Source organism: Amblyomma mixtum, chromosome 6 (genome assembly GCF_055824585.1).
Source record: "Amblyomma mixtum isolate Tamu chromosome 6, ASM5582458v1, whole genome shotgun sequence".
NCBI lineage: Eukaryota > Metazoa > Arthropoda > Arachnida > Ixodida > Ixodidae > Amblyomma > Amblyomma mixtum.
Genome location: NC_143017.1, coordinates 62,919,143 through 62,935,102, shown reverse-complemented (window position 1 = coordinate 62,935,102; position 15,960 = coordinate 62,919,143). Strand labels below are relative to the sequence as shown.

At 46.8% G+C, this 15,960-nt stretch overlaps 1 pseudogene; it reads right to left on the bottom strand.

Moving 5' to 3' along the window:
* Window positions 1–14,937: 14,937 nt before the first annotated feature.
* LOC149339236 (uncharacterized) lies at window positions 14,938–15,688 on the bottom strand (annotated as a pseudogene).
* Between the last annotated feature and the right edge of the window lie 272 nt (window positions 15,689–15,960).

The window sequence follows — 15,960 nt, the reverse complement described above, 5'->3', positions numbered from 1 at the left end:
ACGCTGAAGATTCGTGAGCTACAAGTTATTGCAGGCACTGTAGAAGGATTTTAGGCACTGTGGCATTGTGGCACTTCGCGAAAAGAGTTGGTCCATTTGTGGGAAACGTTTTTCAGGTCTAGACTTAAGAAAAAGAACTATATAGATTAAGACCCAGTAGTGCAAGTTGGTATGGCTTCGTTCTCAGGTGGCTGCAGAAAGCAATGCAATAACAGCCCTGAAAAACCAACAAACAGTCATTTCCCTCTTTCTAGCCATTGCTCTTTCACGCTGTTAGGTTAGAACAGGTTAAGGGATAAACTCTGACGGAGATGTGTTATTTCATATGACTGACTGCGATGCAGTTGCAGTAAATATACTGCGATCTTAGTTCCCGAGTGTTTCAGCAGCCAAAAATGTGCTTGTTGGAACGACGAAAATATGTTAATAGACCTATACTAGCAACAGGTTTACTTAACTTTTTTTCCCCTCGGAGGCGTCATAAACGAGGCGTGGGATAATTTTTTTATTGTTGCATAGGAACATGATCTTCCATTCAATCCTACGCGGTTATGCTCAGATTGTTTTCTTTTTTTTCCGTGTTTCACGGATGTGCTACAATCGTGCTTTGACCATCTAACATGTCAACCTATCGAAAATGATGAGCTGTCCACAAAACGAAGTGGCTTATCGGGTGTGGATAGTTAACACCGTTCACAGGTTAACCCTTTGTCACTGCTATCATCAGTCTACTTGACTTGTCTGAAACATCAATTCTGTGTCCTGCATGCATATATTGACCAATGAATTCGCTGAGATAAAACAATTCCGCGAGACTTCCTAAACTGTCCCTGTTTTGGAAAACATTTCCGGTATATCTTTATTGGATAAAGGAAATTCTGAGCAATCTAAATTTTACAGCAGGAGAAAAAAACGCCCTTTTTTTCCCCACATCCTGCATTTGTGTGCGGGGGGGGGGGGGGGGGGGAGATACACAATGTTGGCAGCCTCAAGCAAACTTTGGCCAAGTTATTAATGTCAGTATTTTCTTCTTCGTTATATTTCACAAGTTCTTTTCTAAAACCAGGTCATGCTCTCACCGCTGCAGAGTTTCGATCTTCGAACAAGACTACTATGTTCTTCTACCTCAGGACTGAAAAATAACAATAATCTAGTGTACATGCTTAAACTGCCGCTTTCCACATGAAAAGACTGCTGCCGTTCTCTTATGCCATGCCATTCTCAGTAACTGAATTATAAGGACTGAATAATAAAACACTAGAAGTCGGAGCAAGTCTTATTTTACTGCACAAGTGAATTTTCCTCTCCGAAAAACACTAAGACACTCTGTCTGACAAGCTTCGTTACTACTTTTTGCTCCCTATCCACAAATGAGTCATGCACTGGGGTGAGGCTGACAAGTGCGGCGGAACTCCTTGTTTCGAGCTCTTCCTGTTTTCGTTCCACAACGTCAACGTTTAGATGAGGCGCAAAGGTATTTCATCCACATTTCTTATTCAGTAAGAACGGAAGTTTGAAGAACTATGGAAGCAAGAACAAAAGAATCGAGGTTCGTTGTATGCATTTTTATATTGTGTGCCCGTAAAAATAGCAGAATAATAAACATTCAGTTTAAATATAACCGAAGGCGGGGATGAAGGCTCTTTATTTTTCAGTTGCAGAATGCAGCCGGAACTATGTAAAGTAAAAATATACGGGTATGAAACGCCCGACTTGGCCCCGAATAATTACCGCAATTATAATCATTACTTCCAATGCCAGTGTTAGTATGGTATACTGACGGCCATTACTATTCAAAAGGTTGCGAAGCAACACTATCTACAGGGTAAAGAAATTTTGTGCATTCTTCCACGTCCGCTACCTGGTCGCTGGTTTAGTAAGCCGCGTTCTATGACCATTCTAAGCTTGCACTAAGCGCAGAAATAGGAAAAGGGTGAAAATTTGAGCAAGCTGGTACGGATCCACACTGTTGTGACTTCACGAGAACGGAGACGCAGAGGCAGAATTGACAGAACAAGTTTTGTTGGTGCCACAGCCACATCGATCATCTACCACATTCTCTTAGAATCATGTTATATACAAAACAGGAATCATGCTCGTAGCAGAACACGTGGAAGCCTTTAAGAAATATACAATAGCTTGCTGCTAAATTTCAACCGTACATAAGTCTTCGCCCTGTCATCAAACGTCTCGTCTGATCAAGGATCCGATCGGGCATTCAAACTCTGTGTGCTTTTGTTTCGCTCAAGGTTGGCGAGTATATGTTAACTCTTTCGGCAGTATGGATCCGTACCACCTCGCCAGAATTTCCACCTTATGCAATTCATTTCTGATGCAACGGGCTCTTTTTAGCGTGAGCATTTGTTGTTTTTGTTGCACCTAAAATTTGTTCTTTTCTGTCTTCGTTTACATCTGTGGAATGGTACATACCCCTGTTCTTTCTTTTCTTCGTGCTACAGCAGTGTGGAGTGTAGAAATAGCAACCTGTCGTGAACTGCCGAGAGCTCTTGTTTTGTATACAACGAATACGAGACGCTCGAGCGGCGACCATTTGAGCGTCATTTTCATGCTTTTCCCTTTGCCGTGCAATGTAAAGCTGACACAAGTAAAAAAAAAAAAAACACTCAAATCTATTGAAAACAGCGCGGCTTCATGAAGTAAAGATACAAGTCAAATTCAATAAATAAAATATCTGGCAATTCGCTTTAGGTAATGACGCTTCTCTTTGTGGCAGTCAGGCTTCCACAGAGAAATCCTGCCTTTCATGGTGAGCTGGCAAGAAAGAGAAAATTTGTCCTTTCTTGAAAAGACTGTCATATTAGCTGTGTATTAAAAAAACACCTTGTTTTTTTCGGACAAGATGAATACAATATCTTGCAAACTTACGGTAATGAGAGTAATACCAAAACAACGATAGTTATTCCTACATTCTTCGTACATACACTTTAAGTGCTGCAATAGAAAGGGTGACGAATGAGCCTTCACTCTGCCCGGGATTGAGAAATAAAAACACAATCGAAAAAAAAACAGAGTAACGACCTACTGACAGGCACGCAACTACATTTGCGCCGGAAAAACTGTATACTAGCCACGAGACTAATAAGAAATTTAAGGCTGCATTTCCTTTACCCTGTTGTGGGGTACACAGGAAATGGAGAACGTAAACATGGTATTACAAATAGACTGGCTTTTCAAGCGCCCAAGGCAAAAGAAATTGTAATCTTTCAAGCCTTTCACTTGATTAGTTTACGTGATAAATGCGTAAACACTCCTTGCATTACTTTGTTTCAAAAGAAACAAAACTTTCTTTCAAGCATAAAGCTGTTTGTTGCATAGAGGTATTTTTTGTTTGTTGTCTTTCTGTCTTTTTCTTTTTTTGAATGCAGTGTCGCTTCTCCATGTGCCACCGAACTCTATGCTTGTGCCTTTAGCCGGAGTAAAAGATTCAGTAATGTTTAGTGCGCCTGCTATATTATTATGTTTTTGGTTCCCGTCCTAAGCTTTAGTCTTTCTATAATACAATGAAGAACCTGCTATCGGTGCGATCCGTCTCGAATGTGAACACGTGCACTGGTGTGAGCAGTGATATTTCATGCACTCTGGCGGTTCAAGCAGCATAGATAGTACATGTGCAGCTAAAATGTAAACTTTTGCATGACTACAAAAGAATCATTTTTACATAGCATTGCAGCATCATACTTCGCATTCTCATTATCTTTGTACTAAAGAGCACGCAGAAAGGCACACATGAGATATATAGTAAATCCGACGGTTCGTATTTCGGCAGTCCTTGACCTGATTGTTTCTCGGTGGCGTGTGAATGCAGCGCATTAAAAGTGCGATGTCTCTCGCTAGTGATACAAGCCGCATTTCCTTCCCGTGCCGCGATGCTCTTTCCATTCCCTGTATCCGCATTACCGGTTATTCATCACAATTTAGGCGCACAGCCGCGTGCTCTTGACAGCGATCATATTCCCTGTTACAGAGTTCGAGGCGTCGTGCCCTCTCCGCTGCTTTTCGGACGCGGTGCTCGCTGCTGCGATTGAGTACATCCACACTCTGCCAAAGTCGTTTGTCTTGCGAGGCACGTGTGCTTTGGCCAGTAATCTGGAGTATATGAGACACAGAGGCCTCCGTTCTTTCGACACGTGTGTGACTTTTTCTCATGTGTGTGTGTTTATTCTATTGGAAGTCGTCAGGAATATGGAGAGAAGAAACTATTGAAGCGTCTTTCACGTAAGCTGACACTTTCTCAGCGTCAGCCATTAAGGGACTAATTTCTGGAAGGGTTTGTAGGTATCAATTACGTATATAGAGGCTGTGGTCGAATACAAATGGTTTGGTTTGGTTTATGGGGTTTAACGTCGCAAAGCGACTGAGGCTATGAGAGACGCCGTAGTGGAGGGCTCCGGAAATTTCGACCACCTGGGGTTCTTTAACGTGCACTGACATCGCACAGTACACGGGCCTCTAGAATTTCTCCTCCAAAGAAGTTCTAGCCGCCGCGGCCGGGATCGAACCCGCGTCTTTTGGGTCAGCAGCCGAGCACCATAACCGCTGAGCCACCGCGGCGGCAAATGCTTCAATGGGTCATGTTATATGGCCCATAGAAACAGGTCATGTGGCCAGTTGCTGTGGGTAGTTGGGCCTTAGTAAGTGTTGACGTCAATTTTAAATTGCGGTGTTTATTATCTTGAAAGGACAAAGAAGCTATGAGGGATGCTGTAGTTGAAGGTTGCAGATGAGTGTACATTGCCTGAGGCTCACTAGCATGCGCTGATACTGTACAGCATAGGAACGTTTTTGTATTTAGCCTCCATTGAAATGCGCGCTCCGCGGACGGGATTGAACTCGTGATATTGGGATCAGCAGCCTAGCTCGAAAGCCAGTAAGCGACAGTGCCGAGTGTGCTTGGAAGTAGTTATGCACGAATTTGAAATATATTATCGGAAAAGCAAGTTAAACAGAAATTTTGAATTTGGAGCAGAAACAAGTGTTTTCAAGGAACTATTCCAGGTCCACAGCTTAGACATATGTGCTCGAATCGCAGGTTAGCTGGTTTTGAATTTATTGTTCAGTTACTTCTCTGTAAAGTAAATAATAACTGAATAAGATCCCATGGTGCTGCCAACTAAAAGTTGCAGAAGAGAAAAACTACTTACATGCAATTTCAAATTAGCATTTAATCATTCCTAGTGCATTAAAGCGCCACAACATTTTGTGTACCAAAGAAAGAAATTGAATTGAGCCACAGAGTACAGCAGAGTCACAGCGAAGCACATATGCACTATAGTGAAATTAAGAGTAATTTTTTTTTTACTTTGACAACTCAGAGTTCCTTAGCGTGCGCCTAACTTTGAGAACATGGGCGTTTTCCACAGCTCACCTGGCTCGAGACATGCCGCTGCCAAGGCAGCCGTATAGTACTGAGTTATAACCGAAAACACCTGCTCACATCTGCTAATATGCTCAAAAGGGACTGCAGACCAGGTAAGGCTACGACGTGAGGGAACAGAACAGATTCTTGCCCCAGTTGGTCACAAGTACTGAACTTCACAAGTCACCGGTCACAAGTACTTGTCTCATGTCAGTCCGTTTGCGACCCAACACCTTCGTCCACGAGGGAAGAAAGCCGAGAAAAGTGCCATCACTGTGTTCGATTTAAAAGAAATAAAACCAGAAATTCCGCAGAGATCACTTGCAGGTGGACTAATATCTGCGAATATTTTCATTAATAATAAAGAGGGGACACTCTTCAACTAAGTCCTTTTATTCGAGCCATGGTGAATTGATTTCTTCAACTTTACATAGCAAGTTGAATGCCACAGGTAGCGCGAGAAAAATAACATTTACAGCGACAAAATTAAGCGTCAAACGTAGCGCCTGTCGCGGCGTCTGATAAGCTGAAATGAAAACTGCGCCATAAGTGAGGTGACACGACTAGAGGTATGTGCCATAGTTGGTTCCCGAGGCCTGTGGACTGAGACACGGCTCATAGTTAGAACATAAAGTGCTTCTAAACTATAAATAAGAATAGTGGGTTGCTAACAAACTGTGCGCGGGATGCCTAGGCACGCATACGAAAATGACGCTCAGAATTGAACTGAAGGCGGCGCAAACAGTAGCATAATTTGCGTTGCTTACGCACGCTACGGGATTCAACGGTATCGAGAATATCAAGGGTACCATGCTTCCCGCCGATGTCCGCGCACTGGCTTTGAAATTGATCTCGAACGTCAATCATGAGCCGCTCCTAAGCGTCGACCTCACCCCTCCATGTTGACAAGACACCTTTATTGCGCGGCAATTTTCGTTGTCGAAGTCTGAAACAAACCACTCGAAAAACTTATTATGTTTTATTTATTTAACAGCCCGCGTGGTCGAATGAAGACACTAATCAAGGCCTAGAGCAGGTTAAGAATACATTAAAACACCCATATTGTATGGATTATACTTAACGCACATATCACGAAAAAGATATGCAGGAAGTGCACATATGCCAAGGAAGTATTTCGTGCATAATAGAAAACGCACTAATGGATTTCAGAAATGTACTTTATCTTTAAAAAAATATTTTAGAAAATGTGGTTTCAGTAAATTGAGGGTCGAGGCAAAAGTGTGTGTTGTGTTGCGTTGGGTTATATGGCGCATAAGCAACTGAGGCTATCATGCGCCACACACGGGGTTAAATGCATGTTTCTAGAATTTATGTGTCACAGTCGTTGTAACCTATAGTTTGTTTAGAATATTTGCTTGTTTTACAAAGTTAAATGTGCAGGACAAGTCGACAAGTGCATTCTCTCCCAAAACCAATGATGAATGAAAAGGGATTTGTTCATTGTAAAACCGTATGAAATGTTTCTTCCTCAGTGTTTCTAGCTTTCGACATGAGTACAGCAAATGGTTTACGGTGAGGTCGTCTCCGCATGCGTCACATATAGGTTTGTCTTGTTTTGTTAGTATGAAGTTGTGTGTGAGGTGTGTGTGTCCTATGCGAGGACGACATAAAATGACTTCCTTAATGCGTTCCTGGTGAGTACATGTTTTCCATTCGCCCACCACAGCCTTAAACAAGTGGAGTTTATTATTTATTGTATTATTCCATGTTGCCTGCCATTTATACCTTAGTTTAGAAAGTACTAATTTCATGTAATCTTTAAAAGGTAAATTTACTTTCTCGATTTGTTTGTTCCGGGCTTGAGCTGCACATACGTCTGCTCTTTCATTCCCTTTTATACCGACGTGACTAGGGACCCAGCAGAATTTGACGTTTAGTCCGTGGGCAGTGGCTGTTATTATGTTATGTATGATGTCGCCGAGTAGTGGCCTGACTTCATTTCTGATGTGAAGCGCTTTCTGATGTGAAACATTTCTGATGTGAAGCTTTCTGTTGCTTATGCTCTCGTTTACTATTTTCTCTACCTCAACGCAGATGGCATACCATTGAGCAGTGAAGATGGATGCATACTGTGGAAGTTTTATTATTTTTTCCAATCTTCCTTGTACTACGGCATTTCCAACACAATCGGCTGTTTTTGAGCCATCAGTATAAAAGGTTGCAAGGCCACTGTACCTTTCCTCGAGTGCGAGGAATTCTTGGATGATGTGTTGTGTGGGAGTTTGTGTTTTTCGGAAGTGTGTAAGCGTGAGATCACAATCGGTGTGAAAATTATTCCATGGGGCAAGTGGGTCCCGTCTTTGAGCCATGTTAGGTAATGTGTCAGCTATGCCAAGATTCTGGCATATGTCTTCGAACCTTAAAAGCAGAGGCCTGGTAGCTTGTGGTTTGTTCCTGAATATTATTCTAGAGGGGAACTTTGTTACGATGGAATAACAGATGTGTTTTGGCAAGGATCTCACTTTGAAAACATATCTACCAGTAAGGGCATTTCTTATGACTTCTAGCGGGGGTTCATTTGTCTCGACGTAGAGACTGGTTATGGGCTATGTTCTCTAAGGGCCGCATGAAAGGCGATGGCCTGAGTTATGTGTGGGGTCTAGTCTTTTCAGATATGATGGCCGTGCTGAGCGTACACTACGCATCCGTAGTCTAAGATGGAACGTGTGAAGGAGCGATAGATGTGTAGGAGGCATGCTCTATCAGACCCCCAGTGTTTTCGAGACAGTACTTTCAATATGTTCAGTGATTTAGTGGCTTTCGTTTTTAGGTTACTTATGTGGAGTAGGAACGTAAGTTTTCTGTCAAATGTTACGCCCAAAAATTTATGCTCCTTTTCCACAGGCAGTAAGTACTCTTTCATTTAGGTGGAGTGTGGGGTCGGCCTGTAAGCCTCTCTTCAGTGAAAAAAGAACGGCGACTGTTTTTTGAGGGGAGAACTTGAATCCATTTCTTTCAGCCCAAATTGCCAGTTTGTTTAACGTCAGCTGTATTTGTCGTTCACATGTTGAGAGGTTTGTGGAGGTGTACGCTATTTGAAGATCATCAACATATGTAGAATACATAATAGACTTTGGCATTATTTTCACAAGAAAATTCATTTTCACAATAAAGAGAGTTGTACTCAGAATACACCCCTGGGGCACTCCATTTTCTTGACTAAAATTTTTCGAGAGTGTTGAGCCAAGGCGGACTTGGAATGAACGGCCAGAGAGGAAATCCTTTATGCAGTTTAGCATCCTGCCGCAGATGCCTAGATCTGCAAGGTCACGAATAATACCGAACCGAACCTCCATGTGGTGTCATAAACTTTTTCCATGTCGAAAAAAAACTGCCAGGCAGTGTTGTCTGTGAATAAACGCCTCTCGTACTGTATTTTCAAGGCAGACTAGATGATCGGTTGTTGAGCACGCTTTCCTAAAACCGCATTGATGTATGTCAAGCAGTGTATGGGATTCAAGGACGAACATTGACCGGATATTAGAACACTTTCAACAGTTTTGGCAAGACAACTTGTGAGAGCTATGGGTCTATAACTACCGGGGGAACTTGGTGGCTTTCCGGGTTTAAGGAAAGGTACAATTACTGCTTTCTTCCATGCCTCAGGTAGCTTCCCGGAGAGCCTTATTTTATTAAAAAACTTTAAAAGTGCTTCTACGGCAGGTTCTGAAAGATGGGCTAACATCTCGTAATGGATTTCATCAGGCCCGGGTACTGTTTGCTTTCCGGTGCGGAGTACTCTATTGATTTCTTCAAAAGTTATTAAACTGTTGTATGTCTCGTTCAACCTGCTATTTGTGGGAAGTCTTTGTTTTTCAGCAGTGTTTTTGTACTTTAGAAACGAGTTGGTATAGTGGAGGGAACTAGAAACTTGAGAGAAGTGCTCTCCCAAAACGTCTGCCTGTTCTTTGATGTTTGTTTGTCTGTTGGGGTCTGTCAGAAAAGAGATTGTGAAAGCGGAGAAGCACCCATTTAAACTATGCACTTGTTGCCACATTTTTTTCGATGTAATTGAGCTCTTTATTGATGACACAAACTTTTGCCGCGATTCTTTTTCAGCTATGCGGCGTATATACCGGGCATTAGCTTTCGCTTTTTTGAAATTTATAAAGTTTTCCAGCGCTGGGTATCGTCGGAAAATCCCCCAGGCTTTATTTTGTTTCTTTTTCCTTCTCTACATGCTTCTGTGTACCAGTGTTTATGGCCTGGTCGTACCGTTCCCGAAGTCTGAGGAATGGCTAACTGTGCTGCAGCAATAATACATGAGGTAAATATTTCGCTCAGTTCGTCTACGCTAGAATGCTCTGTGGATATTTTATCGAGGCTGGCCTCAGCTCGGAAAAGTTCCCAGTAGGCTAAATGAAGCTTCCAGCGGCGTGGTTTTGTCAGGGTTACTGATGGTGGTAATGACATGTTAATGATAACTGGTAGGTGGTTGCTTCCATACGGATTGTCTGAAACATCCCGGTTAAAATCATTAAAAATAGAGGGCGAACTAAAAACAGGTCTAAACAGCTCATTTTGCTAGTGCTTGGAGTGCAATACGTTTGTTTCCCTGTATTTAGCAAGCAGACACTGTTGCATAGAATATAATCTTCTAAAATACGGCCTGTAGTACCTGTTCACTGCCCCAATAAGAGGAGTGCGCATTAAATTTACCGACTACCAGATACGGCCCTGGTAGCTGTTGTAAAAGTGTTTCTAAGTCATGCAGTGTAACTGATAGATGTGGCTGTAGTTATACCGAGCATATGGTGATGGTTTCAAAATGGAGGAAGGTGACTGCAACAGTTTCATACTTGGTTTTAATCTTTATTTCACGGGTTGCAACACCACTCTGCACAATAATAGCAACACCTCCTGAGAGCCTATCAGCATGCTCTCCGTCGCACCGAAAGTCTTTATACTTTTTTAGGACATTCTGCTGTTTGGGACCTACGTTTGTCTCCTGTAGGCATAAAGCCACAGGGGAAAATGTGTTTAGAAGTTAATTTATATCAGAATAGTTATTTAATACTCCACGACAGTCCAATGTATAAGGAACGCCATGTTGGATGATTTTTGGGAGTGTCGTAAAGTTACGATACTGGTTTTGGGGGTGCCATTACTGGGCTCTTATCTTTTGTTCTTCGCTCAAGAGCGCTGTGCCGCCGCTGAAGTGGGGGCGAGTTTTGCGTTGTGTCCATCGCCTCGCTAGAGGCTCTGGAGGTCCGCGGAAAACCCACGGGTGTGCGGTTTGCAGGCCTCTCCCGACTGGGGGAAGCCTTGCGGGCGGCCGATCCGGAGGCCGGCGAGCCCTCCTTGAAAAAGAGAGCAGGACACATGGCGTGAAAAGTCTAGTTGCTCATTATCGCTGCCAGTCTTTTCATTTCGATGGTTATGCCTTGTGTAAGGTGGGATTGGGTCGGTGAAGCTTCTCAACGGGAGCAGGGCTAGCAGCAGTCCGAGGTGAGCCAGCCGAGATAGGAGCGTGCACCATGCAATGGCCATGCGGCTCGCGCATATGCCCGTCGTCTTCCTTACAATGGCCCCCAGACAGAAGAGGAGCCATCCTGGCGACTTAAGGGGCGGACAAGACAGCGGGGCCGTAGTATGTCTTTAGGCGGTGGATATGGACAGTCTCACGGCCGCGGCGTCGGAGATCGGGTGAAGACGTGATGGGCTCAACAATATAGTTGACTGGAAATGTTTGCAGCAAGATGCGGTAGGGCCCGTGATACCTAGCGAGCAGTTTTCTGGAGAGGACTGGAGTATGGGGAGGTATCCATCGCCAGACAAGAGAGCCGGGCAAGAAATGCCGGTGAGGTTGATCTTTATTGTGTCGGGTTTTCTAAAGGGTCTGGGTAGCTGTCGTGAGCAAACGGGCGGTCTGGCGGCAGTCTTCGGCGTGCCTGGCGGCTTCGAAAACGGTGGTGCACTCAGATGCGTCAGGATGGTAGGGGAGAACACTATGAATAGGAATGGAAGGATGTCGGCCGTAAAGGAGAAAAAAAAAGAGAAAATCCGGTTGTAGACGGCGTAGCAGTATTGTACGCGAACGTAATATACGGGGGAATGAGGTCCCAGTTCGTGTGGTTCGAACCAACGTACATCGCTATCATGTCCCCCAGAGTTCGGCTAAAGCGTTCAGTGAGGCCCTTTGTCTGAGGGTGGTAAGCGGTGCAAGTCCGATGGATGACGTTGCACTAACGGAGAAGAGCTTTGATGACGTCAGATAGGAGGACGCGGCCTCTGTCGCTGAGGAGTTCACGAGGGGCACCGTGTCGAAGGATGGATCGACGCAGAAGAAAGGATGCCACATCTTGTGCCGCAGCAACAGAGAAAGCGGCGGTTCCAGCATACCTCGGGAGGTGATCGACGGCAGCAATGACCCATCGTTTGCCAGAAGCAGTATGCGGGAGGGGCCCTATAAATCAATGCCAATGCGGTCGAAAGGGCGAGGCGGACAAGACAGCGGCTGCAACTCGCTGGCAATACGGTTGGTGGGTGTCTTGCGGCTTTGGCAGTCGAGGCACGAGCGTACGTATTTCAAAATAAATTGTACATACCACGCCAGTAGTAGCGGAGGTGGAGGCGCGTGTAAGACTTGAAAGGGCCCGTGTGGCCGCATTGTAAGCCAGCGTGAAAACATGACGAGGAGCCATGGTATGACGAGGAGCCATTTTCGTCCATCAGAATGATAATTACGGCGATAAAGTAGGTTATCTCTGATCTCAAAATGTGAAGCTTGACGCCGCAGGGCGCGGGATGGTGCAACCGCCGATGGGTCGGAGAGAAAGTCGAGAAGAGCACGAATCCAGAGATCCTTGCGCTGCTCAGAAGGCAGGTCGCTGATGGTGGGAGACGGAACAGGGGCCTCGATTTCGCAGAGGCTGACAAGTTCGGCGGGGAGCGGGGAGCGAGACAATGCGTCGGCTTCCTGATGCTTGCGAGCCGACCGGTACACGACTCGGATGTTGGATTCTTGAAGACGCAGCGCCCATCACGCCAGGCGGCCGGAAGGCTCCTTTAGGGAGGAAAGCCAACAAAGGGCGTGATGATCCGTAACGACGTCGAAAGGACGGCCGTACACGTAAGGACGAAACTGGCCTAAGGCCCACACAATGGCGAGGCACTCTTTTTCAGTCACAGAGTAGTGAGACTCAGCCTTGGTAAGTGGTAAGTGTACGGCTGGCATAGGCAACGACATATTCGTCGAAGCCAGATTTGCGCTGGGCGAGCACTGCACCAAGACCAATACCACTGGCATCCGTGTGGACTTCAGTGGGGGCCGCCGGGTCGAAATGGCGCAAGAAGGGTGGTGCCGTGAGGAGACGGCGCAAGGTGTTGTAGGCGTCGTCGCATGCGGGTGACGAAGCCGAAAAATCAACATTGGTGCCGAACACCTGAGTCAAAAGGGCAGCAACTGAGGCAAAGTTGCGAATGAAACGCCTAAAATAAGAGCAGAGCCCTAGGAAGCTGCGAAGTTCCTTAGTGGTGGCTCAGTCACGGCTCGAAGTTTCGCAGGGTCAGGGCATACACCATCTTTCGACACAACGTGACCTAAATAGTCAGTTCGCGGGCAGCAAAGGTGCATTTTTTTAACGTTCAGCTGCAGGCCTGCGTTTCTGAGGCATGTCAAGACGTGCTTCAGGCGACATAGATGCGTTTGAAAGTCGGGCGAAAAGATAACTATATCGTCCAGGTAGCACGAGCATGTTTTCCACTTGAGGCCACGCAAAATGGCAGCCATCATGCAATAGAAAGTAGAAGGAGCGTTACAGAGGCCGAAAGGCATGACGTTAAACTCGTAGAGGCCGTCAGGAGTCACGAACGCGGTTTTGGCACGCTCTGAAGCTGAAATTGGGACCTGCCAATAACCAGAGCGCAAATCAAGGGAAGAAAAGAGCTCCGCGCCTTGCAGACAGTCCAGAGCGGCATCAATACGGGGCAAAGGGTAGACGTCTTTGCGTGTGATGTTATTAATGAGGCGGTAATCGACGCGAAATCGAACAGAGCCATCCTTCTTCTTGACGAGGACAACCGGTGAGGAACAGGGGCTCGTGGAAGGCTGAATAACGCCGCTCTGAAGCATGGTGTCTACTTGTTCTTCAATGACTACTCGTTCAGTGGCGGAAACAAGATATGGGCGCTGTCGCAGAGGCGCATGGGAGCCGGTGTCAATGTGACGCTCGAAAGTCGTCGTGCGCCCCAAAACACGTTGGTGGCAATCGCAGGAGCAGCGAAACTCCTCAAGAACCGCTAGAAGTTGGGTTCGCTGAGTTGGCGGAAGAGTGGCGTCAATAGAGCGAAGAAATAGGTCGGTCGACAACGTGGAGGGCGCAGGAGTAGGTGAGCTGAGGGCGTCCATAGCGACCGGCGGTGATTCTGCGGCAGCGTCGGGGCGGTGAAAACAGAATCAAAGAGCTGCACGGTTCCGACGCATTCCCCGCGGCGCATTGCGAAGGGGCTGGAAAATAGGTTTAAGACCCACAGTGCGGTGAGGCCGGCGGATGAAGTGAGCAGGGCATAATGCAGCGGCAGACAATGGCGACGTAGAAAAGTAGGAGACTGCGTGAAGATGACACTGGAATCGCGAACACAGTCACAGGAGAGAGGCACAATCACGGAAGAGCACGCAGGAATATCGGTACTGTCGGCGACAAAAGCTTTGGCAGAAACAGGGGCACCACAAATTTCAGTCTCTGGCATGGGATTCGGCAGCATAGAGAACGCTACTTGAGCCCGAGCACAGTCGATGACCGCGTCGTGGAGCAATAAGAAGTCCCAGCCCAAGATGATCGAATGCGAACATGACGGCAGAACGATGAACTCGACCAAATATATAATGTCTTTTATGACTACTCGAGCAGTACACGCTGCTAACGGCTGGATGAGGTGCGCACTTGCAGTTCGTGACGACAGGCCAGAAATGGGCGTCTTCACTTTCCTCAAAGAGCAGGAAAGCGCAGCATCCATGACAGAAACCGCAGCACCGGTGTCGACAAGCGCCATGACAGATACACCCTCTACAAAAACTTCAATTAAATTAGCGGCAGACAAACGAGGCCTTTCAATTTTCGATGACTGCGCGGTTCTCGCCTCAGGAGCGGCGGCACCTAGTTTTCCTCTTGAGTGGTCGAGGGACGCCGTCGCATCGGAGAGATGGAGCGCCGACGTGGAGAAGGCGAACGGCGTCCAGAGAAGGTGGTGCGCTCAGGAGACAGAGAACGGCTTTGGGGCGGCTCAGCAGGAGGCGAATACTGTCACTGGGACCATTAACCGGAAACTTCAGGAGGTGGTCGTGAGACATTCATGCGTCGACGGCAAAGCCGCTCTACATGACCTGTCAAGCCGCAGAAGTAGCAGATCGGGCGGTTGTCAGGCGTGCGCCAGGAGGTTCGCAGATGAGCAGGCGGTGGATTAAAAGCAGAGGGCTCTCAAACAGGACCAGGAGGCGGAGCATAAGTAGGTGGTCTAGGGCTCGCAACAACCTCCGCATATGTCAGCGGGGCCGCAAGAGGTGTGGGCTGAGGGATGTGCGGGGGAGCCTCAGGGACCTATTCTTGAATGATGGGCCTCAGATTCGGAGTTATGTGTGGTGATGGCTCTTGATGGCTTGAAATAAGCAAGAGCTGCCGAACAACTTCTTCATGGATGAAGCTCTTGATTTGCGGCAGGAGCGATGACTGGTCTCTTGCATCGTTCAGGCGAGCAAGCGAGTCGATGCTCGTGATGTGTTCGCGTGTCAGAGCCCTCTGCTTGCGTTGTTCGTCGAAGCTCTGACATAGGGTGACGACTTCGGCGACGGTGCGCCGGTCTCGCGCCAACAACATCTGAAAGGCGTCGTCATCAATGCCCTTGAGAATATGCTTGATCTTGTCGGCTTCGGACATCTGTGCGTTCACCCTCTTGCGCAGGTCCACGACATCCTCGATGTAACTCGTGAAGTTCTCTCCTACCTGCTGCGACCGCGCACGCAAGCGCTGTTCGGCACGAAGTTTTCTGACAGCCGGGCGGCCGATTACCTCTGAGAAGTTCGTTTTGAAAACGGACCATGATGTAATGTACGTCCGCCTCGTGGTTTCGATACCACAGATTTGCCACGCCCGTCAGATAGCAAATCACATTGTTCAGCTTGGTTTCCGCATTCCACTCATTGTATGCGCTCACCTGCTCATACGATGTGAACCAATCCTCAACATCATGGTCGTCCGTGCCGCTGAAGATAGCGGGGTACCGCTGGCGGGGAGAACCAGCACAGAGGACGGCTGCCGGGCTCACTTGCACGGCTTGGTGGTTCGAAGGCATCGCGGTAGGGGGTAGCGTTCGGCTGTGGAGTTCTAGGGCGAGAGGATACTACCCAGCACCTCCACCAAATGTAAGGTGGGATTTGGTCGGTGAAGCTTCTCAACGGGTGCAGGGCTAACAGCAGTCTGAGGTCAGGCAGCCGAGACAGGAGCGTGCACCAGGCGATGGCCATGCGGCTCGCTCGTATGCCCGTCGTCTTCCTTACACTTGGAACAAATGGAGCTGGGAACGACTTGAAAGAAATGACTTGGAGAAATGGAACGACTTCGAAC